This window comes from Tympanuchus pallidicinctus, unplaced genomic scaffold (assembly GCF_026119805.1).
Source record: "Tympanuchus pallidicinctus isolate F22 unplaced genomic scaffold, pur_lepc_1.0 scaffold12, whole genome shotgun sequence".
Classification (NCBI taxonomy): Eukaryota; Metazoa; Chordata; class Aves; order Galliformes; family Phasianidae; genus Tympanuchus; species Tympanuchus pallidicinctus.
Window position 1 is genome coordinate 14,862,844 of NW_026294637.1, and position 25,409 is coordinate 14,888,252.

The 25,409-nt window shown below is 37.3% G+C and overlaps 1 protein-coding gene across 7 annotated transcripts in view; it reads right to left on the minus strand.

Annotated features, from left to right (window-relative positions):
* Positions 1-25,409, minus strand: part of OTUD7A (OTU deubiquitinase 7A) — a 117,520-nt gene that overhangs the window by 44,760 nt on the left and 47,351 nt on the right. For 5 of the 7 annotated variants that reach the window (XM_052671826.1, XM_052671825.1, XM_052671827.1 and 2 more), the window contains 3 exons: positions 20,556-20,628; positions 18,862-18,961; positions 8,018-8,154 (listed from right to left, as the gene is read on the minus strand). The gene's annotated coding sequence lies outside the window, so the exon portion shown is untranslated. Of the gene's footprint in view, positions 1-8,017; positions 8,155-18,861; positions 18,962-20,555; positions 20,629-22,453; positions 22,560-25,409 lie in introns of those variants that run through there. The other 2 variants (XM_052671828.1, XM_052671829.1) reach the window with 2 other exon arrangements.

A 25,409-nucleotide genomic window follows, 5' to 3' on the forward strand; every position in this document is an offset into this window, starting at 1 on the left:
TGCACCCAAAGCATATCCAACACACTCTTCCATATTACACCCACTGAAAACAATGCCTCCTGTTCTATTATGTTGGTCCATGATGTCAGGGAGATGAATACTGCTGGTGTGGCAGCTACCAATACTCTGCTACATTCTGTTGCCATGGGGCAGGTGGCAGCAGAGGGCAGTCTGACAAAATGACATCTGACATGGAAGAGAAGATAAACCATAGGGGTGGAAATGAATTCCTGTTTAAAAAATGGCACCCACTGACATTCATTGATGCTCTCTGAATGTTTACGGAGCCCAACCAGTGGTTGCGAGCACACTGAGAAGGTGAGCAGTGCATTTCTGCAGTGCTGACAGCAGGTCACCTTTACTGGTGCAGATTTTCACAAGCGTGGCAGGAAGGCTTATGTCCACCACTGGCCGAAGTGCATAGCTAATGGTGATAACATAACTAATGGTGGTAATGCTGAAAAAATAGTGTAGCTGAGAGTTTTCTCACTCAAATAGTTATTGTGTTCTCTGTATCTACTGTAGTTTCTTTAAAAATAAATAGGAGGCATAACTTTCAGAGCAACCTATGTACTTTCAAACCTTTCAAACGTGTCACACACACAACATGCAAATAGCACATCGTACTGAATGTAGACAAAAACTATTTGACCCCCAAAGCACAAATGATACCTCTTGGTTCACTCACTCTGTACTCAACATTTCTTCCCTAAATAATTTCATATTCATTCAGCACAAATACAACAGGCGATGAAAGGGAATAATTGTTGCGCATTGTAAGAAGAAGCATTTTAAAAAGGTTTAAAGAAGAAATACTGGTTGAGTCTAAATGTTGAAATGGGTGAACAGCGAATTAACAATATCTGACCTGTTTTTCCCCTTTGGTACCTCTCTCTTAAAACAGCTGTTCTCAAATGTAAACAGCCTTCATCTGAATTTAACTTTTACTTTTTCAAAATCAAAGGGCTAAACAATATAAAAATACTTTTTTCCCCAAAACTGGTGGAAAGCAAGTACGTTGAAACAAACCCCAAGCCTAAGGCATCACACAATTTCCTGTCAAAACACAAGCAAGGAAGTGAAAGGAAACAGCTCTGAAATGGACAAACCTTTAGAAAGGCAAACAGCAACTAAACCTTCAAAGGAAAAAAAACAAGCATCTCCAACAACATGCCAACAAATCTCCAGTAGGCCAGGGGAAAGTCATTCACTGATAACATGAAGCCCATCGTGTCCTCTCTCACATGGCTAAACACCCATCAGCATTACTCACTCCTCTCAGCTGGTCTGGCTACACAGAAGGTGCAGACACGTTTGTTGCATGGTTGTTATGGCTATTTGTGCAGAGCTCCAGACTTAGAAAGTATTTTTTTCTGACATGACATATTTGAGGTAGATAGATACTTGACAGTAGAATGTAATAATTCTACTATCTTGACAACATCATTAAAATGAACCAATGCATCAAATAAATTAATTGTTATTAGTGAAACATCTAAATTCTTCGGATTGAGGTAGTGCAAGTTTTCATTCTTTTCTGCATGTAAAATGTATTTACTTACACTTTCAGAGACTTAAAGTTTTTGGCTTACTGAAAAAAAGTGGTTGTTACATTCCTAAAGTTGCTCCAGTTTTCATTAGGTCACATTCTGCCAGATATCCATATACCACATAAACTTATTAAGTAAAAACTGTAATTAATCCAGTCCATTAGAGATTTGTCTAGAAGCAGAATATCATCTTAAGACAGTTAACATAGGAACTCAGATCTTCAGACCGCCTGGAAGGAATAGCACATATACATAAGAATAGTTAACTGTCAAGAGTATTTGTCAGTCAGGTAAAAAGGGTTTAAATATTAAGATGCAGGACTGGTTTGAAAAATAAAAAACGCTCTGCCAAGAGCAACTGAAAGGAATGACACTGGATTTTTAACTTTTTTTTTTTTTAAACAGCAATTAAAACACCCTGTTTATGTAAGAAAAATACTGTAGTTTGCCTACAGGAACAACATCACTCCAAACATGAAACTTCACTCCACCCTTTATTTGGGCGAATTTCAATATCGTTTAATGCACCATGACCTTATTTCAATAAACTTTTTGTATGCAGCTTAACATTTATATCATACTTTGTTTCTGCATCCCCTGAATAGCCACGGATGTGAATTTCTGCATGCTCACCTGTGTACACACATGTATATATGCATATATACGCACTGTCATATATGTACATAAATGTATAGATGTACTCTTCAGCACAAATATAGTCAGGTCTGCATCCAAGATACAGTTTTTAAAAAAAAAATTCATACTAGCTGGATGAATTCATAACATCTTTACTATGATTATGGCAATAATTTATATAAAAATTAGTACATGACTACAGAGCTAAAATTGTAAACCACGTTGCCACAACGTGAAGCAAGCACAGCAACAGCAAATATGTCAAGGTGTTAACAGCCAACGTAACAGTAATGCTGCTCTCTGTATCTACAAACAGTACTCTTTAAAAGGAACTCAACAAGTCATATTTATTTTCCTGAACATACCTTGTTTCATTTCCTCTCAACTACATTGCTATTAATTTTTCGCAAGATATTAAGAATGAATATGTTCTACATGGCAAGGAATAACTACTAGAATGTTAGACTGAATTCTAAAAGAAATGTTGAAGAAACCAAGCACTGAAGAAAACCATAGAGCTTCCAAAGAGTTAGGGATACATTATATAACGATCAGATTTCAATATTTTACAGAACTGTAACAATATGGTGTAAACTGAAAATGTAGATTCAGTGACATTCATTTAAACCACATCTATACAAATCACTGTAGTTATGTTGGAAAAAAAAAAGAAAAAAAAAAAATCCACACCAAAAAATACTCACAGAACAACCACAGAACCATGTGTTTTACTTCAAGCACATACTGAAATCCTATCCCAAATCAGAGGTTATCTGTCTCTGCTGCTTTGGGCCACCTGCTACTGATTTGAATCACCTGCCTTCAAATTTCTGAAAGATTTTCCAAGTCCTAAGTGCCCTACCAAAGGTTGATGGAGTTGGGTGGGGGACAGGTGTGGTTGATCTTTATATACAGAGCAAACAAAAAGTTTGGTAAAGAAATTATATTCATTCTCCCATGGCCTCCACAGCTAGCATTCAGTCCAAATTTCAACCTGGAATCTACAGCTGGGGCCCAACTAACCTGCTCATTGCTACTCAGGCTGTAACCACAACTATTCCAAAACAGTGGTATTCCTTTTCTCGTAGAAGCAATACAGCTTGTGACAGGATCATTATTTTTTTTTCCTACAGCTCCCTACTAGTCAGCACTTTCTTTGGTCTCCTATTCAGGACATTGTTGTGAGTTAGCAGAAGCTATTAAGATATTCTCTTATTGAAGTGATCACATAATTTAAACTCTAAGCATCTCTAAAAATGTTATTTTTTTTGAGTTAGTCCCACGTTGGAGCGATTACTCCTTTGTAAGTTTCTTGTTTATTTAATCCAGAAAATTTAAATTTTGGCATTGTAAGATGTATATTTGTTTAAATAGAGTAAAAGGTAAATACCTCTGCATGAAAGCTCTTCAAAAATTCATAACACTTCCTTTAGTTATTTCTTTACTTGATATATTTGTATATTTACAATTAATTTTAATGCTTGCAGAAAGAACAACTTATTTTTCTTGGTCATTTGAATTTGAACAGGCAATCAATTTGATTATTATATTTAATAAATATTTGCTGTGATCTGGGATTTCAAAGAGATTTCTGTACATCAGTAAGAATCCAGCATTCAGACTGTTGCAAACCTTGTCTCATTTGCAGACAGAATTACCTAACCAATAGGCTCTGACAGTGATTACAATAGATCAATCACTATTATTTAGGGATGTTGGCTGCTCTCAAAGTAACGCCTTCTACTTACTTCCATAGAATCAACAATAGGTACAAAGAGCACAACAACACTATTTGATACAGAAAACTCTCAGCTACAAAATGCTATTTTTCAGCACAGTTACCACCATTAGTTATACACTATGCAACAAGAAAATAACTGATTGGAAAAGCTCAAATTCAGAGAAATTCCAAGGCAGAAGCTAGATGAAAGTAAAGTCTTTTACAATTCCATCCTAACTTACGACAGCTGTGCGAAACATACTGCAATTCTCAAAATTTAAAGGGCAAAATTGTCTGAAATGTTACCCAACAGCATCTGTACTTACGTGAAGGGAGGTGTACAGATCTGTAATTCTCATTTCTTAACTTTATTTATAATCATCCAGTAAGCGAAAGGAGAAAAATAAACATGAAGTTCAGACGAAAGCCAAAGGCATCATACAGTAATTACACTTGCTGCTCCAAATCCTGCATTATATTTGCTAGTCCTGCGTGGGCAACCCAGACAATACAGAGATATCAAAATGACAATACACACATCTATGAGCATGGTGCCCAAATCATCCATTCCTACCTATCATGCTTACGAAGTCTGTATTCAGGTACCTGAATCTCACTTGAAATGCCAAAGATCGTGAAAACCTGGGGAATTTTATTTTTTTAAATCTCACATATGCTTCACTTTATGTTCACCTAAATATGTCAAGACAGCTCAAGATTGTGAAAAAAGATAAACAACCAGACAGAAATTCTGTCAGCAGCCTCTTCCAGATCAGAAGACAGTTTTTCCCACACCAAGTGCCTCCAGCTAGAACGTCACAGTCTCAGCGCATATTGAAACACAGGCTTGCTCTGTTTAGTAACAAAAGCTCTCACGTTAAGCAATAAACAAAGCCATTTAGAAAGACATATTCCACAGCTGTCCTTCACTCAGGACCTCCCAGATCTCCCTGCAGCAATTTCAGTGTTTCTACACAACACGTGCCCTAAGCTTTCACCCAACCTCTCCAACAATGCCCAAACACGCAAGCTGCTGACACCACCTACCAGAAGCCTACTCCACTCCATCAGAAATTCACATTTGGCCCACTAGACATAAAGCAGCTCTTCCACACAACGCATAAAGCTGCTTACATGAAACACTGAGCCTCTCTGAACAGCACTCACAGCTCACTTTATAATCATACTTCTGACTAGATATTTATGTTTTTATACAATAGAATTTTCAAGGACAATTAAAAGAGAGCTTATCTTGTAAATATTTTTACTATCGATTTTATGTTCATCCCATTCAACTCAGCTCCTCCCCAGTAGCCAGAAGTAGAAAAAACAATACCTGTTTCACTGTATACATGCATTTGTATATTGAATACATATGCATGTGTGCATCCAAAAATTACTTATTACGTAGCACATTATTTGTATTATTATTTATGTATTCTTATCATTTGATATTTCCAGTCATACAAACACCTTCATTCAGATTAGCTGCATCTTACTGTGTTCTACTACCAGAATGGCAAATTACTGTATTAACAGGCAATGCATAATGACATTATAAGGTGACATATGGTCAAAACTAATATGAAATATGAATCACCCACTTCTTCAAAGTCTGATTAAAAAAATGCTTTAATATTGGATGGATGAGATCCTGATAACACCTGTAGTTACAATATCAAATTAAAAGGCATTAGCTGAAGTAGCCAAAATGACAATAGCTACCTTAACAGGAGGTAATGTGCACTACACTCATCACTGAAGTGGGATAATTATAAATTACTTACAAAATGTTCAACAAGCAGTATGACAAGACAACATTCAGTTACAGACCACCTTCTTTCTCAAGAATAAAAAAGAGTTACAGGAACAAAAGGTGAAGAAGAAAGACAAAGACTCCCATCAGACATTACTGATGAGGTTCTGTCTATACAGTAGAACTCTGGAAAATCAGCCCAAATTAATTTAACTAGATTTGTCCAAGTCTATTAAATTCCTTTGCAAACACTTTCATCTGGGAGTAAAAATGTGGTGTTAATTTGGCTCAGCTCATCTTGCCTTTGAAGTGAATTAAACTAAATCCACTGGAGGCCACTTTAATAATGAATGGAAGAGTGTACACAGAGACTAGGTGGGATCTAAGCCGTCCCCTTTAAATTTCTGCATTCAGTTGACTTCCATCAACTCTCCTTGGTATCTTGTACAGATGAGTCCTGGCCTGATACATTAGACCCAGAAGTGAAAAACAGAGAATGAGGGAAGACGTGCTGAAAAGTCATCAGTCAGCACAATAAGTCCCTGTGGGAACTATCAAAGAGAAAGGCTGTTCAACTTCAGAAATGTTATTTAAAACATTTATTACTTGCTTGTTTACTGGAATTCCTTGAAGCTAGAAGTATTGACAAAAGACTCTGCTAAATTACCTTTTGAGGAGACTTACTGAAAAACTAGAGACTAGAACCTTATATTGCAGGCTAAGATAGAAGAATGTAGGAAAGATTGAAAAGATGAGGCTGCGCTTAAAAGCTACAGCACACTCCTGCTGCAGAAACATCACAGAAAGCTAAAGACGCTCAATATCTTAAAATATCTGTATCCCCTTCAAATCTTCTGAAACAACTACAGTCACCGCAGCAAGGGCTCTCAGAGGTGCTTTCCTGGCGCTGCACAAGTACAGCAGCTGCCCTGTGCCAGATGAGAGCAGGGAGATAAATTCACTACTCAGGCAATGTTCCACCTCACTGTGCTGCAGGAACACTTTTACAACTGTCTTTTCATGGAGCTTGAGAAGGATTTCATAATACTACGGCACTATGCATGATCTCAGAGAGAAATGTGTCATAGATAAATGAGAAGTTCATGGAAAGAAGGGTCCACAACAGAAATGAGCCAAAAAGCGGGAGAGAAGAACTTTCCACATCCATCCCCATCAAGATTTTTCCAGCATATAGTAGTTTTATTGTTATGATGTCTTTGCATTCAGGCAGGACAACAGATAAGGGCCAGAACATAAGACAGTTACAGCATCTCCCTTATTTTATTCACACAAGTTCTCACAGCATGCTAGTTTTTGTCTGGCAGAAGGCAGCGGAAAGGTAATGTAGTGCCACTGTTAAAAATGGAATTTCCCTAAAACAAAGCTTCATTTTAAATCAAATTCAGGTATCAATTATTCTTTTATATGGGAGAATAATAAATACATAGGCAGTATACATAGGCAGTATCTTGTACTGTACTGAAAATACAATCTGAGACCTCTTATTAAATGCACAATTTCATTAAGAAACATGTCTCTTCCACTACAGTGTACCTCTACAAACCACAAGCAATTAGAATAAACTATATTTTCTTCTTATTTTGAATTTTTTCTTCATTTTTTCCCTTCCATTTACACATTGTTCATTATGCTTCTGCAAGAAAATATTGTTCTGAACATATTCCTCCAAATTTCAGCCTTCAGATAAAGAAGGTACCCTGGCAAAAGCTCTAACCTTACAGTTTCTTCTATCATCCATATATTAAATACTTCACAATTACTCTGCATGCATACAATTTACCTCAGTAAGTAGAAAAGTGTGATACAGAATAATTATTATTGGGTATACAATGTAGGGTTGGTTTGGTTTTTAACATAGAATTGCATTATAAGTTAACACTTAAGCCTACATGAAAAGCATGCAGCTCAAAACCTAGCACAATGAAAAGCAGAATAATCAGAGTTATTTAGTCTCCTGCTTCTACATTGGGAATACTATAACTGTCATAGCAACATGAGGCTACATCTTCATTTACAACACAGATGATTTTTTAGGTTGTGTTATTCATGCATCCAGTTTGCTAAGCACTGCAGTAAATATTTAATAGGAGTAGGGAGCGAGGAACAGAATACACAGGTATGATGCAATGGTACTCCACAATCAGGAAGCAGCTCAACCTCAAACTGCTTTACAATAAGTTATTTCCTCCAATACTCTCACTTAAGAGCAAACAGCTGCTGCTAAAAGCTAGACTGCCAAGATTAGTTCTCCTGTTAAGGCTGCTTGTTCTTGAGCCATAAATAGATACAAAGCAGTTTAAAGCTACCTTTAAGCAAGTTTTTCATTTCACTTACTGTGAACAGACTTTTCATAAGATTTCCTTGAGGCAAGTGTCTGATAGGCGTTATGCTGCTGGTTTTTGGTAAGGAAAATACTCCATTTTTGCCACAGTAAAAGGTATGAATAAGCAAAATTGTGTCCCCTGAGAAATCTGCAAAAAAAAAAAGAAAAAAAGACAAGATATTAATCATTGCTTTTATTCCACACTATTTGAATTACATCAATCACTGTCAAAAGACAGCTTTGCCTTTGACAGCAATAGCTTAATAGATGCACTACTACCAATGCAGATAATTGGTAAACGCAATAAATTGCATTAAAAAGATTACTTGAGCAGCTGCAGTATGAAATGTTTGTAAGCTTATATAGGGTACTTACTGATAAAACTATGCAACCATTCCTTATTTTCTCCTAGACGGACATCAGAAAAAGGTTCTGATGCTCAACTGTATGCTCGGTGCACAGGCAACACTAAGAGCTCAGTACAGTTTTTTAAAATGGAGTCTCATGCATTTTCAGACCTTGAGGTAAATAACTCAGCTGCTGCTTCCCAGTTGTCTGTTTTGAATTCTGCATCATTACTTATACGAAGGCAATGCATATAATGGTGATTTTTCTATGTTCCACATAAAAATACTGATTCCACTGAGTGGTTCATCCCCCAGCTTCAGTGACAGACAGTGGTATGAAAATTTCCCCTCTTGCAGCGTCTTAAAAAGAAAGGAAGAACGGAACTTCTGAGGTTGAGATCATGTATAAAAAAAGCAATCTTGGAAGTTCTCATATACACATAACAGAGAGCACATCAAGTTACTGCACTGGAGCCTCGCCAGGCACCCGTGAAATGTGATGGAATTCAGCTCAGCATATACAGCAGCTAGGTAAGCAGGAAGGAGCTCATACAGACATATTATGCAACCAAACTGAAAGGGCAAACTTCCCCAACCCCACAACTCCCATCATTGTTTCTCTGAGAGGAAGTTCTTTGGTTAATGCATTTATTTTAGTGAAGTTAATTAAGAAGAATACAAGGTCTAGTTCTATTTCCTATTAAAAAAATGATGCTCAAAATGTCATCTGCAACATTTTTCAGACCAACTAGAAATACAAAGGAGAAAATACAGAGATTTGAAACTTGGAAGCTTGAATGATTCATTTCACATCCTGAAGATGCATAATTTAATGTAGCAAATACTTTCCGTGTGTTTCACTTGAACTATATAAGTAATTGATGATCTTTGAAGAACCCATTAGTAAAACTGGAAAATCTTCATCAGATACACATGTAGAGATGGAAAGCACCTTTCCACCCATGTGAGTAGTACAGAACAGTATATCATAAGATGTATGTATTGAAGGACAAAGGTAAAACTGTGGCTTTGTCATGACTCATTTCTTTGCCAGGTAATAACACAAAACATGCAGTTCTTCTTAAAAATAAAGGCAAAAGAAGTACTGTACTATTGCAAGTCTGTGCTGTTTTCTTTGAATCTGTTTCTTCCTCGCCATAATTCATTTGCAAAGTTCTAGTGATAGTATAGGTATACTTTCACTTTATTTTCAGTCTAGACTTTCACTTCATTTCAAATCCAGTAACATGGTTAGAGAGCCTATTCTGAAGTTACCTAGTATCAAGAGTGGCTCTCCAACCTCTTAAAAAATACATAAAATACTCTAAAGCAGCAAAAAGTCCCTCTTTCATTTAATTAAATCAATTTCTTAGCATTAAGTTTTCTCTCCCTACAACTAAGATGCAACCACCTCTGAAGTCATAAAAGGTTTTAATTCTTTTACTATAATTCAGACAATCTTAGAAGTAATAATAATAAGCAGGACATTCAGGTTCAGTAAGGAATACTGGAAGCTGATGCATCAAGGAAAGTGTCACAAGGAAACATGCAGAGGAACTGGATGCAATAAAAAGAAAAAGCATCGGTAATTAACAGATACCCAAAATCTGATGGTAAAACAGTGCAGCCTGATTTTGAGTGCTGCTGAACATTTCTAACCAACTTCAATGGGATGAGTGGATATTCAGTGCCTCTGAGAAGTAGACTGCTAGTTCTAACAGCCACTGTCGTCACCATCCATCATTATGTGCTATGAAAAGCAGGACACAGTTGGAGTTAAGTAAGTGAAACAGGAAATTTAGAAAGCCAGAGAAAAATATGGAAGTTTCCATTAATTGCAAAGTAAGCCTGAAGGCATTGAGACAAAACCCTGTTCAGCACACTGAATATCAATTTCTACAGGCACCAGCTCAAGAAAATTATAACGGCGCCTGTTTCTTTACATGTATACCAAGCTCACATAGGTGAACAGTGCCTAGACTTCTATAGACTCTCCTGAAACAAACTGCTCATCACAGACCATAAGACAGTAAAGAGGAAGAGAAAATACAGAAGAATTTGAGTCTGCTCTGAGCTTTAGTCATCAAATCTGATGACAACAGAACTCTAAGGAATTATGACACATTTTGCATAGTTTACCGCAAGCTTTAGCACATAAACATCTTCCACCAGCTCAATTCACTGAAGAAGGAACTATTTACATCTACTTTTTAAAACTTATCTTAAACACAGATTTCAATAACAACTGTATTTTTGCCTTTTTTCCCCCAATAATAAACCTCAAAAAAAAAAATATTAAGTATTCACTTATCCAAAGTGATATTCCCTGTCTCACATTTATACATTGTTAAAGACATAAAGACATAAAGAAATTCTCCCAAGTATCAAGGCAGAAAATTCTTTTTCCTGCTTATTAGACAGAAAAGCAAGGAAGAAAGAAGGAATCTTCTGACTCTTGATTCAAAACAAAAAGACGCAAAGATGGAATGGAGATGATTTCAAAGATGATTTAAAACTATATTTGTGTATAGAAACAGCTGAGAAGGGGCCAGAAAAAGAGAAAATTATCTCATGAGAGCAACTGGTCCCACAGCAATCTATCAGTAGTGTTTGGCAAGACTATGGATCTCCCAGGAGAGAAAACAATTTTGCTGGAAACCTTACTCTACTGTCATCTTTAAAAATAGACAACTAATATTAAACTCCTCAAAATGGTGGTTAAATGGGTGACCGATCATAGCACGAGAAGTGGAGAAACAGAATAACTCATTCCACTACTCGGGTTTACAAAAACCTATTTGAAAACATGTTTTTACAGTTAGTGTCAACAAACTTTCCACTAAATTGGTCGGTCAGTTTTACCAGTGCACATGTGCACTATCTCCTCATCTAAGTCAGATTTTCTCTTATTTACAAACATTTTGGAAGAAACGAAAAAAACCCTCCTAATTTTCCACTGAACCACTGAATTAACTGGAAGTATTCACAACAGACAGAATGATCGAATTGCTTGAAGCTGCAGTCAACAGACACAGAAAAGCAAAGCATCTATTGGCCTTAAGACTTAAAAATAAGCTGAATTTTATCTCCTTGAAAATATATTTTTTTTCAACCACTAACATCAAAGGAAAAGTAGGGGTGTCACTAAAATGAGAACATTACTGTAATGAACTAGTCAAATGCTTAAACTTGGATCTGAACTGAGATCATGCCATGCACACCTTATCTGTGCTTGAAGTGCCAGAGATGTATGTGGTTATTTGCAACATAAACGCTACTCAAACTGCACAGCAGATAATATTTTCTGATACGCAACATCAATGTTAATGGCAATAATCTTTAAAGATCTTCAACTAAAAAAGAACTAAAAATAACACTTTCACAAATAGATTTCATGAAAAAGAGACTGAACTGCTACTTCTTCAGCAGCTTCAGACAACCCTGAATCTGATCTGCACTTTTTTTTTTTAAACAGCTTATGTGACCATAGAGTCTGCATATAGACAGACGTGTTTGATTAAATCAGACTGCCAGTCTCCTGGAGTTAAGCCATAGCCAAAAGGTGCAAAATTATGTAAACAACCACCAGCAGGGGACCTGAAAATCTGGCTCTGCATTTTCTCTATAGTTCAAGTGACAAAACTGAAAGCCCTGAGCAGGGTGCTCCCCAACAAAAAGGCATCCTGAGAATTTCTATTATACTTGCCACCACTACTGACAGATGATTAGGAAACTTCCACATAGCAATTTACCTTGTCAATGTCAGAGCCTGTTAGGATGTCACCCCAGCAGGTGTCACTACTGAAGGTTCACCATGGAAGTCTTTCTGAACTATCAGCCCTGTTCCAATCCAATCAAGACTTCAGAACATGATCATCTCATCATATTGTTCTCTCTCTTTTCCATGAAGGCATCCATCCACTAAATACTGAAGATGAAGACATGCAGATTTTCAAACCGAGTCTTCAGCAAAAGCCTCTTTTTCCACATGGAATTCAAAAGTTATGGACAAGAAATGGATGAAGTTTCTTACTCAAGAAATGTGGCTGAGGAAAGGACTTGAACTACAAGAATATATCACTTTGTCCTAGCATGGAAAAGAAGTACTGAAGTAACACAATGAAAGGATAGCTAACAGGTCAGTACGCTTTCATCTCACCTTGGCGAAACACTGAGGATGCAGAGGATGCACTGCTAATGGGGTAAGGAAGAGCAGAAAGGATCTGCAGCCACTTCTCTGTATTTCTAATAGGCTGAACAAAATATAGCAATGGTTTATTTTAAACTCTTCCTCACCATAAGTGAAGAAGCAAAGAAAAAATTCAGTTTTTAGTTTTTATGGCACTTTCGCTCTCACTTCTAGGCTCAGCATCTTTCTCCTGGTCATGACTAAGCTGACTACAATATCAAACAGCATAACATACATTATTTATTCTGAAAATGAACAGTGAGGAGAAACACCCCATTTCAAGCACCATTTGCATTTTGCTGCACTGTTTCTGTGACAAAATAACCTCCAGTATTCTTGCAAAAGAACACTAGCACCTAAAGAAAAAAATTTGTTTGTGAAAGCTGAAGTTCATTATACAAGCATATCAGAAGCTGCACCTACAGGCACAAATGTGATAAGCAGTAAGTAGCACACAGTCTTGTGACCTTCAAGGTTTACAAACAAGCTCTAATGTTTTTCAGAAACAGCAGCTAGTTCTTAACACTGCGGGTACCGACCTGTTCTGTTTTGTCTGGACCCATCTATCTGCTTGCAGCCAATAACATTCACACAGCAGCATGCTTTGAGGGACAATTAACATCTCTGAATTCACAGAATCAATAAATCAACTCAACATGGAGCAGACTTACCTGGAAAACTCCATCAGCTTTGCAGGAAATTATTCCATGTACAACAGAAAGAAGGAATCCTGCTTTGGTGGTGTTCTACCCCTATTTTTTATTTTTATTTTTTTAATTCTCTCCTTTATATGCTAAATTTCAGCAGCCACTAGCACACTGTAGAGGTAACCCAGAACCATGTATGCATTACTGTCCAGACAGCTACTTTCAAACAGTCTAAAAACCAGTAAGGTTCTCGTTTGTCTCCCTTATCCACTAGCATTAGATTTGTACGAATTCTGTATGACTTTCATTAACTTTCACAGTTCTATTTACCAAATTCTGTAATGGTTTCAGGGAAATAGGAAACAGTGACACACGGATGGTTGGGCGTAAGTCTCATCTGTCAGAAAAGCAGGTTGAAAATGCTTTCCTCCTTTTGTGACACTTGACATCACTTCAATGCTGCACGTCTATGAGCTTGCTAACATGACATTGCCTAATGTCTGATTTCAAAACTTCATTTCCAGCTAAGCAAAACCCTGATTTGTAGATCCCATGGACAGAGTTGAAAGTCTACCCCCCCTTTAATCAGTCTTTTTTTGTTACCAAGTGATGGAAAAACACAGCACTCAGATCCTCCAGTCTGTAGCCGCACAAGTCAATATGCAAATAGAGAAGTTCTCCCAAGACGAAAGTAGACAAGGTGCTCAAGTTGTTCTCTGGAGTTTCCATTAGCTATTTCGAGAGTCTAGGTTCTACAGAAGGATGGTTAAAAGTCCCATCGCACAAATACACTGTCCTACGTATTGTTTTAAATTGCAAACAATTTTATAACATGTTGGATGAATTCAAAGACATAACAGAAACTACAGCACAGTATTTAAACATCTGTACCAACAAGTACTAGATATACAAATTTTAGCACCCTTATAAAGCAGAACAAGGAGATCATCTGTTTCCTTGTTTTATTGTGCAGCTTTAAGTGTTTTATCACGTTTTGTCCTTTGAAGAAGCCATCTGTTACATTTATTTATCAAGATTACCAAGATTTATTTATCAAGATTAACTTCAATTATTAAAATCAGAGATTCTGTCTCACTAGTCCAAGAGCATGCCCTGGAAATGAACAGGTATGGGTCAATCTCAGTTTTCACCATAACACAGTTCACCAAACCCCAATGTAATCAATTAAAATAAAGCTGTTTTGCATATAGCTCTGCTTGGCTCCTGTTTTCAAATGAAATTCATCTGCATCAATACTGAAATGTTTTGCGCCTTGCTCTTATTTATTTCTTGTAAGACTTTCCTCTGCTTCATTTAGGGCATTCCCCTCTGCTTTTCTTTCCTACAGTATAAAAGACAATGTAACTGATAAAGTAACTGGACAGACACCTTTGTTATTTTTACCGCCTTCCTGCCTTCCTAGATGCTTCCTACCATTAGTAACTTCAGAGCATTCCTGTTTCATAGGAAGTGTGGTCGATAAGTCAGATGGCACTCAAGAGAAAACGAGTGTCCCTCAACGTTCTATGGTTCTACGGTAAAGCAGTTCTTAAAGCAGTTCTACATAACCAGGTCTGTAGCTTCACCTACTAAGAGATACAGAGTAATGACAACTGGCTTTCTCTTGGATCTCTCTCCTAAGTGACATTTTAATCATTACAAGAACCAGAACTGTATTTAATAAATTGCCTTGTTCTACCAGAGTATGAAGCAATTCTAGCAGATGCCTTAGGAATTAATGCAAAATTTGATTGAAATTATTTAATTGTGCCTCTGTTAACAACAATCACTGGAAAATTGTGCATTGTGATGTGCAAATGTTCTCCAGTGTCTTTTCAACCAAGATATTTCAATAAAACATCCTTTTAATCCTGGTTTGTTTAATAAAAGAAATAAGACACTTCTCGGTTTATTACACCACACCAGTGTGCAATTCCTTTTTATGAAACAGAAGCAGTAAATAACTTGAGAACAAAAATGGAACAATCATATCTCCCAGCCTCCAATGATACCATATATATGGAACTGAATTATATGCAGCACACATTTTACAAAGGATGTTGACCCAGTTCCAAGTTAGCAAAACATGACCATAAAAAAGAGGTCTGAAACTTAATTAGTGTGTTTGAGCCTTTTCAGTCTTGAAACCTACTACTTGCCATAAGTTCCTTCAGTCTAAGAGCACAGAGACCCTCCAGTCCACTGTAAAGAATTAACTGTTCCAAAAGGACATTTTTTTTTATTTTTGGTTTTTTAATCATACAGGCCTAATTTACACTGAAACTTACTTTTGTTACTCACAAGGATTTAACTCACTCTGAATGAAGCTTCCGAAGATTTCTAATGTCCACATGAAATGAATAGCATCAGCTTTTCCTGCTTGCAGGCTATGGAGGTAACTCAAGAAATATGAGAGGTGATGATTTACTAGGGAAATAAGTTACTCCCTACCTCCTCCATCCGTGTATCAACTGGTTCCTTCTAGTTATATAAATAGTACCAGCTTCTCCATCCATCCATTCTCAGCTCCTATATGCACCAATACAACTGAGAGATCAGGTAGAGATAATTTCTGTCTGATTTTACTGATTTCTTTTTCCTATGGAATAACACCTAAAAATATTCTACTGTACTTCTACTAACCAGTAGAAGTGTTTTGATTTCATATGGACTAAGTAAACAAGTCAAGCTTACACTAATAAAAGGTATATACCAGAAGTAAAGAGCAAGAACTGCTTGTTTTCAACATTTGGAAAAGCAAGGCTATGTGTTTGCACTCACTGACAATATATATCTCATACGACAACATTTATCATGTAAAAAAATAGCTTCCAAACACCACCAATCCAACCAGCAATTAAATATCAAAATAATAACACATAGCCTATAATTAAAACACACTTCTAAGAACATCAGGTAAAGAAAATTGAGTATCCTCACACAGTTCATAGTCTTTATTAACTATATCTTAATGAAGACTCCTATGATAAATTCAATACTGACATTCAAATAAACTACAACCAAATGGTACATAGTCATAAATTAGCCTAGAATTAATAGTAACTGCTAAATGATGAATTCAAGACTAAGCTGCCTGCAGTGACAGGTAACGTTTGGCTACCTGAGAAACTAAATAGCATTTCTCTGTAATATATCAAAATAATTCCCTAAACATTCTACCACAACATGAGGACCCAAGAGAACACTTACATAAAATGGAGTAACATTTGTCTATTCATTCTGAATACAAGCTACATAAACTGCATGAAAAACATAGAAATTAGATTTGTTTTCTGACAGCCACTTAATCATTACCAGAAAGTTCTGGGACATTCCTTAAGCCCAAAGGAATGCCATTTCCTTACAGCTTAAAGATGGTACTTTGTTACACCATCACCAGCCCCTCATGAGATGGCAGACAGCTGGGGTAGATGTGTAACACTAACTAAGAGTTATCAGAATTTTCTATTCTTTGCAGAGGCTGGGTACCGAAGTAGTCAGAAGAGACTGACTCATTTTACACAGGCACTGCTGGTCTCTGATCACTATCACGGGTAAAGTTTGGGAATCGGCTGGAGTCCCTGCCCTAAGTGATTAATTTTAAAAGATTAAAGAAGCCAATAAAGTGGCTTAACTTTGTTTGAGCAGAGCAACACAATCCATTCAGTGTTGGTGATCTGGTAAAGACAAAATTAGTCTGATACCTGTTGAGAAAGACTTGTGGATGGTGAATGCAATGGCCCAAAGCCACAAGAACTCTGGAGGTGGCAAAGGTTCCAGAGGGAAGATTCCAACACTTGGACACAGCTTTTCCCCCCTTGACTGAACTGGATACCTATGAAATTCTCAGCAAGAATCTGAAAAGGTTTTACTCACACAATTCTTAACCCTCAACAATTTTGAATAGAAAAAACTGAGCTCCCAGAGATGGGTGGAGTTCTGAAAGAAAAGTGTTTGTCAGTTGTTGAGAGAAATGCTGAGCTCAGCAACAGCTTAGGAATCTTTACACAGTTTGGCACATCAAGTCCCACTTCTGAAAGGGGAACACACTTGAAGGACTTGCATTCAAGAAGAGACATTTGATAGTCAGAGATGAAAAACAGGATCTGAACACCACTCGGACCTGAAAATATGAAAGATCTTTGAACTCTACATTTGCCTGACTTCATTCCACACACTCCAGTCCCTTTAGGCGTGTTTAATAAGAATTCCAATATACAAGGAAACAGTGGTCATCACTCTGTTTCTCGAGTGCATTAAAAGGTTATTACTCAAAACCGGAGTGCATAGGAAGCATGGTCTTCAGCATGGAACTGTTTCTCAGGTTTATATTTATCTTCCTATTCAATTCCCCAAAAATACTGAAAATAATTATGCCACGAGATAATATATTCATAGCTACAACCAGTAAGGAATGTACTCAATACTGTATACTGAGCTCAATTCAGAATTGTTACATGTAGAAATCCAGCTCTCTGCAGTGACTGTTCATTGACTGAGAAATGCTGCAGAAAAAAACAAGGCTGTATATGTAAACATACAAAAGAGAGCACAACACCAACACTAGAATGCACAACCTCTCTGTTCAGCTGTTATACCTCAGGACAGAAAGAAAAGCTGAATTGGTCAAGGATACTCAGAGCTTTCAACGTGCCTAATATGTTGAAGACAGTGTTCAGTGTCATGGTCTCCTCTACCACCAAAATAGAGTCTCCCAACTTTTTCCTTTTTTAATACGAATGTATGCATCACTTTTTGCAAAGTATCTGAGCAACTGTGTTTATTCCACTTCACATGAGTTACAGATTGACTTGCAAAGTGATAAAAAAATCCAAGTTTTCACAGCAATCTGTTCTACAATATAGAAGTATCTCTAGTAACACTACAGTTGTTTACTTAAATATTTTCCTTTCAGAAATAGTCTTAGAATAACTTTCATAATTAAAACATTATAGCCATTTAAAATAATAGAATTCATCGGTATCTGTATCCTTCATTCAAAAATATTTAACCAAATTAAAATGTTCCAGGAATTTGACTTACTGTAACTTTTCGAACCACTTGAATGGAGATTTTTTTCCTCCTTCGATGCTCATCTGTGTAGAGTACACATATCTCTTTACCAAGCTCATTAATGCTTTTTTTTTTTTAAAGTGCCTGTGCGGTGTGCAACTGCTATTATTTTAAAGGTGGAGCTGAGGAAGCCAAATTAGCTATAAAAAGTACCTACTGATTTTCAGTCCCTGTACAACTATCACAATTTTAGAGGGAATTTAGCACCTCAAAACTTAAAAATCATGTTAACCACATGCTCAATTTTCAGCATAATGTTAAAAAAAAAGACACTCTGGTGTGAAATCAAAAAATACATATCATAGTTTCACATTCTTTTCTATGTATCCATGGAAGAAAAGAACTATTTTTAACTCCATTTATTTATTTTGCTGATTTAGTTTATTGACTGTTGCCTCCAGTAATACTGTGGACCAAAAACGTCAAGGGAGGAAGAAGCAGTCGGAAAAAGCTTTTCAAGCCAGTACTGTTGCCAAGGAAATGTTATTTGTAACACACTTAGAAAGAAGTAGAAATATGTGCATGAAGTTTGGTTTAAACAACGTATTCAGTATTACTGAGGAATTCTGCAGCGGAAGTAAGGACAAAGTCCAACTCACCATTGTAGCTTCCACTTGCAAAACTATCCCTCCTCTCCTGCATGCCCTATCTCATTTTGGTGAAGCAAATGAGGCAGGCACCGATAATCCCTCTTTCCTCCTGGAGAAAGCAGAAAGAAGTCAGCAAGCAAATGGCAATTTACAGCTGCTGATAATCAGCGAAATAACATGTACTTAGCAAACATATGGTTCACTTCACTGTCCTCATCAAGGTTACTGCTATGGAGGTCTTCCATTATAGCCTCACAATGAATTGTACCCTTCTATCACTACAGAAGGAACTGCTAAAAAAATATAAAAGCAAAAAAGAGTGCCCCAAACAGAACTTCTGCAGTGACAGGTCAACTGCTGCAGCAGTTCAACGTTACAATAATACACATGGTTTTAGGAACTTACTTAGTATTCAAGCTTTACAAAGAACAGATAAAGATTAATTTTATGAATAACAATACATTGTCCAACGGCTCTGTGCTGCTACAAGCAATAGGCACACTGTTAGTTGTTAATAATTTTAGGTTTCTTTAGTTGGCTACACTTAAGTGGGTGAAGAACTGAATGGAAGGCAGAGCTCAGAGTCAAAATGAACAGAGCTCATTCCAGGTGGTTGCCAGTCATCAGTGGCATTCCTCAGGTCTCAGCAGCATGGTCAGTTTTGTCTCACATTTTTATCAATTATATTGATAAGGAGATCAAATGCACCCTCGGTTCTTACAGAGACAACATGAATTTAGGCAGGGCTCTCAATCTACTCGAAGTTAGGAAGCTTTGCAGTGTAACCTGGTCTGGCTAGTCAGATGAGCCAAGTCCAGTTCCATGACACTCAACCCCACACAGCCAGACAGGCTTGAGGAAGAGTGGATGGAAAGCCTACCAGCAGAAAACAACCTGTGCATGCTGGCTAACAGTTGCACATGAGCCAGCACTGAGCCGAGAAAGACCAACAGCATCCTGCTCTGCAACTCGAATAAGATGGTTAGTAGAACTAAGGAAGCAATTGTCCCCCTGCAATAGGCACTAGAGAGAAGACACCTCAACTACTATGCTCACTTTTGGACCCTTCAAACAAGAAAGACCCAGAGTTTCTGAAACTTGTTCAGTGAAAAGCAATAAAGCTGGTGAGGGGACTAGAAAACAAAACGTATGAGAAGCAGCCAAGGAAACTGAGGTTGTTTAGTCCGAAGAGGAGGAGGCTGAGGGGAAACCTCATCACACTCTATAATAACCTGAAAGGATGTTGCAGCAGGGGTGTCTGTCTCTCTTTTCTCAGATGACAAGCAACAGGGCTCTAGGAAACAAGTTTCAAGCTGCACTAGGGATGTTTTACATTGGACATTTACATCCCAGATGGTATGGGGGCCAAGCACTGGAAGAGGCTGTGCACAGACCTGGTAGAATCTCCACCCTAAGAAGCATTCAAGAGATGTGTAGATGTGGCACTAAGGGATGTAGCTTAGTGATGGGACTTGGTAGGTCAGGTTTATAGTTGGATTTTATTATCTTGAACCTAGGTGATTCTATGATTCTAATTACTGCAAATTAGAAAACAAGTGTAATTCTTGTTTTCTTTGCAAGGCCCTTATGTTCATCATTTCAAAACAACTAAATGACAAATGCTAATTTAAGGGGTGGGAGGGATGTTTACAGCTACTCAAAGAAAGTAGTCAGGCTTCTTTTCCTGTTTTTAGTATGCTTACCTATTTAGGAAGGCAGGTGGCAACTGTCCAGATGAATTTACTTCTGATTTTGAAGCTCTGGAGTATTATGTGCCTGTGAGAACAAAGAGAAAACACAGAGCATGTTTTACTGACTCCAAAAGTAACATTATAAAGAACTGTTTTGCATCCATTTATATTATCCCCACTACACATCCTGACCCTGGCATTACAATCTGCAGCATTATTTCAAAGAAAGAATTTTTCTAAGTTAATACTTCTAGTAACAGCACATAGGAAAAAGCTAGTCAAAGAATCATTGCCCATGAAAGTGCTTGTTCATTTCAAGTGCCATTAAAAAGTGCTGGTTACGCTGCAGTTCAAAAATAGCCAGAAAAAAACTCCCTCTAGATAGCAAAAACAGGAAGAAAAAAAAACTAACAAGGGATTGCGTGAAGAAAAAAACAAAAAAAAACCAAAAAAACAAAGCAACTCCCTTGATTCCTTTGCCTCCTGCTAAAAGTATCCCACCACACATCCACTAGATGGTAAGATGGGCTGGGAAAGGAAACATATTAGCCTGATGGTAACCCTATGGAATTCATGCATCAGGCAAGTAGACATAAAAACTTGTTCTTCAATACACAGGTCATAAAAAACCATAGTTGTCTCTGACCGTGAACTACAGATTTATAAAGTTGCAATTGCCATAAAAAGCAATAAATCTGACCTCAGTATTCAATTCTATATTCAGTTATTAAATGAGTACACACAAAATGATAACATAAGAAAATCAAATTACACTAGATTCAAACTGAAACAATCACAACAAAGTCTTTAAAAAAAGAACACCAGGCACTTCCACTAAGTTCTTAAAGGTAATTAATGATGCCCAAATTAAATCTGTCTTATTTATATCACAACCAAGAAATGAACATCTCTCCTTAATGATTCATTAAGTTTTCAGTGTAGCAATATCTTGACATTGTTATAGCCTAACAAGTACTGTATGTTTTCATACCAGATTACACTATCCCAATATCAGTAACATATATATGTGTGTGTGTGTGTATATACATATATATATCACTGTTAAAGCTCAGATTTTCAATATACTTCCATTTAAGTTCTCTGTTGCATGTATCACTTTAAGGCAGCAGTTTGCCTCTTTGTATAGAGCTCCAACTTAAGATCTGATAAATATCTCTATTATGTATATTGCTGCTTGCTTTGAGCACCTACAATGACAGCAGGAACAGTCAGAAGTCACAGAAAACTGCTTGACTGGTCAGAAGCTAGAGAAAACTGTTCACAATGGAAAATATATAATATAAAAATAATACAAGAGGATTAAAATTCTATGCCAACACCTACTTCTTTGTCATGCATTGCAGAGACTTCCAGGCCCATGCTAGAAAACTACAAATCTTAAACTCTCCAGTTTATCAACTATATACATTCAGATTTGAAAATAAAATAGCTAAAATCTGAACAGAATAAACAATGGATTTTATCCCTTATCTTCACATATCTGCTTTGTGGATAGGTAGAGAAACAAGAGGTGCACACAATCCAGAACAAAGAACATGTCTGTAGAGATGTTTTTCAAATCATTTATCTACTCTAGTGCATGAAACAAAGAGCATAGAGATCACACACACACAAAAATGAACTCACTTAAAAGGTCAGGAATGTCATTTCCTGATTATTATTTTTTTTAATGCTATCTTGATTTGAAATTCAACGTGTTTACAGACCAATTTCAAATTTACTGCAAATCACAAAAAGAAAGTGCAATTCTAAGCGCAATAACAAAGTCACAGCTTCTGTCAAGCTACAGGACAGGCCATAGCATTACTACTGCCTCAAGTGCCTGTATCGTAGTCCTTGTTAATTATTCATGTGCATGTCTGAGCAGTGGGATTGAAGGAAAAACTCACCTCGGAATAAATCTGAGACAGTTTAGCTTAGAGAAGATAAGGCTTTCTCTGAGCCCTCTTAACATCCATAAATACCTGAAGAAGGAGCTGAAAAGATTGAGTCAGGCTTTTTCAGTGGTGCCCAGTGCCAAGAGGCAAGGAGCACAAACTGAAACACAGGAAGTAATATCTTAACATCAGGAAATGCTGTTCTGACGATGGGTTACTGAGCACTGGCAGAGGTTGTCGAGAAGTTGCAGAGACTCAGCTTAGAAAGAAAGGAAGAAAAAAAAAGCAACATTCTCAACTTCTACCTGAAGTACGCAAGAAAATCTCCATAGTTTAGCATCCTGCATATGTTATTTGCATTTAACCAATGCAAGCTCACAGGAAAGTCACAGCAAGTACTGCTAGTCACTAACAAATGACTTAAATCTGACTAAGTGAAATGCATAGCAAAAACATAGGGGCTTCCTACCTACTTTTGTTTAACTTGATCCTACATTAACAATTTTGCAATCCAGCAGCTAGAGCCAACCGTAGTGACAGAAAGGGTACCTGCATCAGGGAGAGACTAGTGAAGGTTAGCATTCCTTTAAATGACACGATTACAGCTTTTAATTAAATACTACCACCTATGCAGATATTTGACGGCTTGTGAAAAAGCTGAAACGCAGCTGAAAGCAGAGAAGAAAAATCCTAGCAGAACTAGTTTGTACTGACTCAAGTATTACACTAAAATTCAGCAGCCTTAAAAGGCCAGGTGCCTCTTCCTTCTCTGCTGCTCCGCTTTGGGCTCCCTGGTGCCATTCTCTCCTTCCCACACACCATGATGCTTATCCAAGTTGCGTAAGGGCCACTGACTCACCAACAAAAAGCTCCCACTACGTTATTTTTTTGTACAGATGAACTTTGTGCTGGACTGAATCAACACACAGAAGTCTGCAAAAACACCACAGTCGGTACAAGATAGACAGCAGGATGCAAGTGGGGTGAAGAATGTACTTAAGTCGGCATCAGCATCCTTTGGGATTAGCTCACCTCTTTTGTAGATCCACAGCTTGAGTGTACTCAAATCCAGCTTTCTGCTGGTTGGCCCCATGCAATTGTGCTGAGTGCAGATCCCAGCCTGTCCCCACAAAGTGGGCATCCTGGTGGCCCCCAGAGAGCAGACAGCTATGTTCTGGTATGGTGACAGCTGTAAAACCACTCTTCATTTTTCACAGCACAGAAGTAAGCTTGACTGGGGCTTACATCCAAGGGTCTTATCCACATATTGTACACAGCTTTGTTTACATGCCTGCACTTTTCTTAGCACTCCCACAAATGCTGTGGAAATAGCACCAGTCCTACCTGTCCTTGAACAAAAGGGACAATTGATGTGAATTGGAACATCTCCTTTCCTCCACAGCCAAGGAACATTCCACCAAGAGTAGCAAAGAAAAGAATCATTTGCCTAGCTATACATCATTAAATTAATTGGACTCTTCTGTGTTCTCAGAACTGCTGCCAGCTACTCTCATCATCTCTCTGTGAAGAGGACTGAAAAACATATGATCACAGAACTTGTTTCTTCTCCCCAACATCCACACTTTGTTGTACATATACTTAAATAAGATAGATGAAAACTCTCAAATAAAAAGCTCTTTCTCTCCTTAGCCACTGAAAGACAAAATTCTTAAATTGGCTTTAAGGATTTTCTTGGAAGATCAAAATAGTATAGATCTGGATTGAACCCCAAAAGTATACCCTGACTACACAATTCACTGTATACTCTCACTAAAATACTTCTATGAAGTTCTATGAAGAAAATGTTTCTGGTTTTGTTTGGTTTAAACTCAAAGTTGTCCTACTGAGTTACTAGCTCAGTAGAAGCTTATTCTATGGCCTTACTTTCGTTATAGCAGTAAATATCAGAGAATAAAGATCATGCCATGTATCCACATATAAAAAACACTGAGATGTAATCCTAATTATATTCGTTTTTCTCTCTGTAAGTCATTTATAGGACTTCCAATTCACTTTTTGAAAAATGATTATTATTAGTCTACTATACTGAGAAAATTGAAACAAAAACTGTATTAAGCAATCAACTAAAGATTACTTGCGAAGTAAAATATGCATTTATAAGGGATATGAAGAGAATGAGCACGATTTGCCCCGGGTTACTTTTAAAATCAAATTCTTTGTCTACCAGGTCCAGAACTAAAAAAGAGTTTAAACCAGGACAAATCTACCAGCACGAGCAGGTTTACTGCCCTTGTGACACTGTTCACAAGGAGGCAAACAAGCACCCAGTCACTGGCATGACAATGTGCTACTGAGATCTTTTAGAACACACAGGAAGAAATCCCAGTGTCACTGAGTCACAGAAATTTTTCCATGGACTTCATCTATAGATATCCATTAAACATCACGATCTCTGTTAATAAGGAAACAAAAATCTCAGGAGATCAATTGTTACTTCTCGCCTTGAAATGATGGTAACAGTAACTGACTTTTACCTGTGGCTTTTAATTTTGTGGTAGCCTGAAAACATAGTTCATATCAGAATGTGTTTCAATTTAAAATATTTCTTCGCATACATGCACGCACGGGAGGCTACTTTTGTATATGTACTCATACAGTGCCCATGCGTATAGAGACAAATATCAACATACCAAGGAAAGCTTCCTTGCTAGACCTTGACTGATTGCCAAAGCACTACGTATTTTGATCAGTGTTCTTACTCATAACTCTTTTCTGCTGTACTCCATTGTGGGCATACCGAATGATATTTTTCATTAGTCTAAAACAGACACAGAATCACAGCATTGTAGGGCACCTCTGGAGACCATTCAGCTCAACTCTCCTGCTAAAGCAGGGGTCTCTACAGCAGGTTGCACAGCAAAGCATCCAGACAGCCCTCGTTCATTTCCTGATGGTAAAAGAGGAATAATTTTTAACGTGAACTGTGTTGAAGTAAATTTCTGTGAGA